Source organism: Eurosta solidaginis, chromosome 2 (genome assembly GCF_040869045.1).
Source record: "Eurosta solidaginis isolate ZX-2024a chromosome 2, ASM4086904v1, whole genome shotgun sequence".
Lineage (NCBI taxonomy): Eukaryota > Metazoa > Arthropoda > Insecta > Diptera > Tephritidae > Eurosta > Eurosta solidaginis.
In genome coordinates, this window is record NC_090320.1 from 154,275,323 (window position 1) to 154,282,123 (window position 6,801).

Here is a 6,801-nt window from a genome sequence, read left to right on the forward strand (position 1 = left end):
TCAAGATGGTGTACCGACTTTAACATTAAGCGCCTTCAGCGCACAACATTTTTACTGATACGTTGCAACCATGTTTCCGGCGAGTACAGCCAACTGAAAATTAATTAGTAGTTATTAATTTCTTGTATTCCGGCCTTTTAGTTAATATATTCAAAGTATGTTTGAGCTCTAGGCCAATATATACATATGTTTATTAAAATACAGCAAATGTGTTTAAACAATGTATATTTATTTGTCGAATGGTTTGTCTTGCCAATATTTCGACTTCAATCTGAAGTCATCTTCAGGAACTGCAACTGCAGTCGACCAGGTGCAGTCATAAGTTCCTGAAGATGACTTCAGATTGAAGTCGAAATATTGGCAAGACAAACCATTCGACAAATAAATATACATTGTTTAAACACATTTGCTGTATTTTAATAAACATATGTATATATTGGCCTAGAGCTCAAACATACTTTGAATATAATTAGTAGTTATGCTTACTTTTTTTTTTTTTACTAAGAGAGAAAATTCTATTCATGAGAATTTTTGTTCCACTCAACAGTCCGTTCACATAGCTATCACTCAACGATTAATCAGCACTTGTGTTCGCTGAAAGCACTCACTGATACTCGAAGTTATGTATGTTCTTTTGCTTGCACTCGCGTGTCCGCATGTTGCTAAACAACTACACCAGAACTCCAACTTAAATTATGTAATCTTCAACTGGAAAGAAGAATTTAATATAAAGAATGTACAGTTGCAATATTCATAGATTTTAAGAGGGCAATTGATAAAAACCTAGAGCTAACTAATTTGACGTAAAATCCGAAGCGTTTGGTGGATCAAACATACTCAACGGTCTGTTCAGAAAATTATCCCTCAACGATGAATCAGCACTTGTGTACCATGAAAGCGCTCATTGATTTATTATCCTACGAATGCATATTTTAACTCTCACGAATTTTGGGAATTTCCTGATTATTCTCCACATATTGTTATAGTTCGAATCGCTGAACTGTCGAATAATAACTCAAATATTCAGTATAGCAAAATGTTCCTTATTTACAACTCTACTGTGGTAGTAGTACTTCAAAATACTCGCGTACTTCACTAGTAGCGTGAAAAGATCATACTGACTGATTAATCCTCAGCTTGCGCTGCTTTTATAGTCTGTTGCCTCTTTCGCATATTTCTCCAAAAGTCTAGGCTTTTCACGAACAAGCTTCTCGAACAGCTGCTTATTTATTTCTCCTTTATGTATCTGGTATTTAATTTCGTCTTCTAATTATATGCGCATGTATGTGTGAATAATAACTTCTGTTATTAGGTGATGACTACATATGTGTATGTGAAATAATCTCTTCGCTCCAGCTTACGTGTTTGCATGTCTGTGTGGCTGCTTGCTTTGATGTTTCAATGTACGTATTTGTTGTTGCTTACTTTGCTGTTGTTGCGCATTTATTTACTAGCAGCACAGTAATGCTTCCAACTTGTTAACTACCACTACCCTTCACCTAAGTTTGATCGTCCCGATCAGACAAATTCTTTCCAATTTAACAACTTTCACATTGTTTAGTGGTTTGCTAATAGTTTGTATGCCTTAAGCAATATCGTTAATTCATTTTACAACTTTGTATGAGCCTTTCCAATTACACTGAGACTTCGGCGACAAACCTTTATTTGGTTTTGGTTTGTATAACAGCACCAAATCTCTTTCCAGAAAACCTTCCGAATTAATTACTTTATCGTATCTGGCTTCCATCTTGTCATTCATAATCCTGGTTCGTTTTCTTACAAGATCGTTTATTTCCCTCTTCTCTTCCTCCAAGACACCAGTGGATTTCCTGGCATTTCTTTCCGCAACGGAATTTATCCCAAACTTCAAAGCAGCTGGCAGTCGAAAGTCATTGCCGAAAATCAATTTTGCGGGAATTTGGCTCATTGTCACAGGCACAACCGATCGGTAAGCCATCAAGAATTAAGATATGTGTGTATCCCACTCTTTATGGAACTTGTCCACTACTTTCCTTAAGTGTCACTCTAGGGTTCTATTGAATCGTTCCACCAACCATGAGGCTGTTTCCTGAGTCACTCGGTGTATTCTACGGGTGCGTTCGCATTTTCGAGATGAGCCAATCGTTCAATGTCCGAAGCAAACACCTGCATTGTTTCCTATGCTCGCTTCCGTAACGTCTCTTGACTGCGGCTATTAATGCTTCATAACTGTCGGCAGCCACCGTGGTGTGATGGTAGCGTGCTCTGGCTACCACACCGTATTCCCTGGGTTCAAACCCCGGGCAAAGCAAGATCAAAATTGTGTTTGGCAAGCGCTCCGGGTGTATTTCTGCCATGAAAAGCTCTCAGTGAAAACTCGTCTACCTTGCAGATGCCGTTCGGAGTCGGCATAAAACATGTAGGTCCCGTCCGGCCAATTTGTAGGGAAAATCAAGAGGAGCACGACGCAAATTGGAAGAGAAGCTCGGCCTTAGATCTATTTGGAAGTTATCGCGCCTTATATTTATTTATTTTTTTTTTAGCTGTCCCGTTGTCATTCTGGAATGGTCTGCATTATTTCAGCTGCGGGCCCTTTCAATGCTACAAATAGGCAGCAACTTTCTCTTCAGTATTCCAGCTGTTCACTGCTGACGTCTTCTCAAATTGAAGCTTAAATACCAGGAAAGAAACAAAGCCGTAAAAAGATAGAGTTCTTACTTTCGCATTGCTTGCTGAAACAGCTGGGCGATTTAGTTGCAACGATTTTTTGCTCAAACTACAATATTTTTTCGTCCATGCGCGCTTCGAGTTGAGATACCATTGTCGATGTTTGTGCATATTTTTCAGCCAAAATCATGTTCAAGTCTGTGTTCGTCACTGTCTACAGATTTTCGTTTTTTTCTTCCATTTTTTTGTTGTCTCGTCATTATCAGGATGGAAAACATTATCTTCAACATTGATCCCGACCATTATCCCGAGATGATTACCGGAACATACCGGATCCATATTTGGCAAAGGACCATCAAGGGCGATAATACGTCCCTAAACCTTCGGGGTGTGTCTTTAACGTTAATATGGGCGATAATAGCCGTGTTTTTTACACGCGTATACGTTTACGTTTACGCGTAAAAAAAACGCTTTTCCTTGCTTAGATAATGCTTAGGAGACCCATCTAGCGGCAGTGGTTAAACAGCTAGCTACAGCACAGGGTGTACCGAAAAGCGGAGACACAACCCTCTGATGGCCATAATGTATAAAATATAGCTGAATCAGTTGCGATGAATTGTGGACAAGCATCATTTTAAGAGGTGATACATAGAATTAGTGTAGAGGTGAAACATATACACATATTTCAGTTACATCTGTTTATAATGCGTACTGAAATTTAGTAGTAGTTTTTAAAGTTTGAAGCTTGGCAGTCCATATATAGTTTAAGCGTAAACGTCCGTAGATGTAAAAAAAAATACAGCTAATAACTACGAATTAGCCGCAGTGCTTTTCTCATAAACGGTATGGGGGAATTTTTTCTACACATTATGGAAGTAAAACTAAAGAAGCTCTTTCTCTGTAGAAATGGGTTAAGCTATCAAAATACCTACATACATACAAACATACAACGGGCGACACTCCCCCAAACCCTCGGGTAGTGCTTTGGAATAAAAAAGTTTTGATAGATATATAGCGAATATTATTTCACGTTTTTGCCCATTGATATTACAAAAAATTATCACCATAGTAAATTGCTACTCCCAGTCGGTTGAAGGCTTAGAATATTCCCGGGATAATTGTAGCTGTCGTGAAAGGACACTAAAATTTACAGACATAGATGATGCGGCGTGGTCATGCCAAAGAGTATATATTTGTCAAGAGGCGTCACTCGATACTTTTGTTGTTGCCAAAGCAAATTACTCGATGTTTTCTCAAGGTAGTCGTTGGTTTTTTTTTATCAGATGTATTTATAAAAACGCCTTCTATACATTTTCGTGGGGTATTTGTGTTTATTTTATTGATTGTATTAAATTAATTAATTAATTCTCTTTCCAAAAATCGTAATTATGCAAAGTCACTTTACCGCATAACTATATAGGATTAAATTTAAAAAAACTAAACAAAACTTCCTTGAGAATCACATTCGATATGACAGGGTTGCTTTGGCAACAACAAAGTATCGAGTGACGCCTCTTGACAAATATATACTCTTTGGTCATGCTAAATCGTTCCCGATATTGTCGGGCTGGTATCTTAATGGTGCATATTTTAGGAACTTATAGGATAAATATCCGGGAAAGGACCATCATCAAAACCTTCAGGAAGTGTCTTTATCGCTACAAAAAGAAGAATCTACTGAAATTTATTTATTAATTAGAAGACAAATAAATCCTAAATCTCTTGTTGCTAAATATTTTTTTAAATTATGTTTTTCACTTTGGCAGAACTTTTTTTGAATGAATGATATACATTTTTTAATTTAAATTTTATCTCTTCAACAGAATGGCGATTCCACTAAAAGTTTAAATCGAGAGAAGCAACAAAATACGGAGTTACGTATTGAAAATGAACGCCTCAAATTGCAAATCAATGATAGGACGGGTGAAGTTAAAAAGAGTGAAGTCATTGACATGGAAAAACGAGCATTAGAAACACAAATAAAAACACTTACATTTGATTATAAGATGCTACAACACGAACATGAAGAATTTGAAAAAGAGCAACAAAAACGCGCTGCCAATAGAACTAACAAAATAGTTAAATTACCTGCCATAATACATATTACAAACATTACCAACAAGCAGCGCTGGACGTGTCACTTACCTTGCGTTAATCCAAAAGCTTCGTGGCAGAAGGCACCACGGGGCTATGTAGTTGGGAAGCATCGATTGCCTTAGCTGATTATCTCGCGCATAATGCGGATATAGTAAAGGGAAAATGTGTATAAGTGTTAGGTGCTGGTACCGGTTTCTTCTGTGGCATGATACTAGTGCAATGCAGCGATGTGCGTCACGTGCTTATAACTGATGGTAGCCTCGAAAGAAATGTGCGACGGAATTTCGTTGATGCGGAAACTTGCGACGATAGCTATGTTGTGAAAGAGAAGCTGCTTACTATGAGCGTTTTAGAATGGGGAGCTATTGATGAAGCTATATGCCCAATCTCATTTTCAACAGATATAATCCTAGCTGCTGACGTCGTGTATTACGATAAAGCTTTCTACTTATGAGTGTACGCTATTGATTATGTATTAAAAATGAAAGAAGTTGCATGTGAAATGCTCCTAGCCGCAACAGTGAGAAATGAGTAAACGTTGCACATAGGTAGATTTTAGACATTTAGGCGGCCATAATTGAATTTCTGAAAGTTGCCACAATTACAAAAAAAGCACTCCCAAAGTTTAAGAATAGACATGGGAACAATAATTTTACCCCTTCCCATCCATCGCATATCTGACGTTAGCTGTCAAATAATCGGAATTTAGCTATTTCTGAAACACGTGTTATGGTTTTTTTTAACCTATGTAAAATAGCATGTTTTAGCGTGAATATTTTAAGTTTTAAGACAATTGAATTGAGTAATTGTGATGGATTCTATTATTTTAGGTAAATACTAACATTATTAATGGTGTTTTTGATTTTTAAAAGTTATAAATTGATAAAGAACCTATTTTATTTAGGATGTTAAAAAAAATTATTATTTTTTTTTATTTTTGTTGTTGAAAACCAGTTTTGTTATGTTTCCAAGTCCGTCCAAGTGAAAATTAGTTTTGAACATGGTACTTGGCACAATTAGCTTGCCAACTGCATTAAATTTAGCTGCAGATACTTGCAGATAGGGGGTTAGATAGAGGGTTTGATACACCCCTGTAGCTGAACAACATGAAAAATACACTCACTGCGCAGATATTTTTTAGTGTTACACAGTGTAATATCTATTCTAATATAACCGATTAGTTATACAAACTATTATAGTTTTTCATACAACCTATTAAAAATTTACCCTAGATAAAGACGGAACTAAGTTATTACACTTCTTGCTGTACATCAAGAAAAATAGCCTCACTGCGCAGAAATTTTTTAGTGTTACACAGTGTAATATCTATTTTTTTTTAACATAACCGATCAATTAAAACTTGAAAATCTACCTATGTGCGTTGCAAAAGTTTTTGGATTTACTTTCTTCCTGCAATTTCCAATATATTGATAGGAATATAACACCAGTGGATAAATGCTATTTTTACTGGGATCGCACGACGCCCGTGAAGATATATCACATAAAACGGCATGGTCTGGCGATAAATATTAATAAAGATGCTAATAAGTTTATTTATTTATTATTACGGCTGTTTAGACCCAACTACTAAATACAATTCATTATTATAATCATTTAGTTCTATTGAATATGCTGTCGGAATGTCATGTGATTCCGATCAGCATATTTACTAGCATGACGGCAATTTTTAAGGGAGGTTGGAAAGTACGCGTTTCCAAGCCTCCAGTGCCCCCAGTACAAGGAAAAAAAATTTGGAACATATATTTTTCAATTACATTGGTATTTTAAGCTGCCGGAATATCTGATCAACACAGCTAAACATGTGATGTCAACTTTGTTTAGTAATGACGCTGTCGGAATGCATTAAGATTATGATCAGCACAGCTAAACATATAATGGGAGGTTTAAAAGGACGTGTTTTCAATCCGCCCTGCTCCAACTTTTGCTTGACCCTATTTTCGTTACACATCATATAGTTTTATTTTTATATTAATTCTGTCGGAATGTGAATGATTCCGATCAGCAACAGTAAATATCGGCTGAAAGTACAAAATTACA

At 36.4% G+C, this 6,801-nt stretch overlaps 1 pseudogene; it reads left to right on the top strand.

The window, feature by feature from the left end:
• Nucleotides 1-220: 220 nt before the first annotated feature.
• On the top strand, nucleotides 221-6,416 carry LOC137241706 (uncharacterized; annotated as a pseudogene).
• Nucleotides 6,417-6,801: the final 385 nt, after the last annotated feature.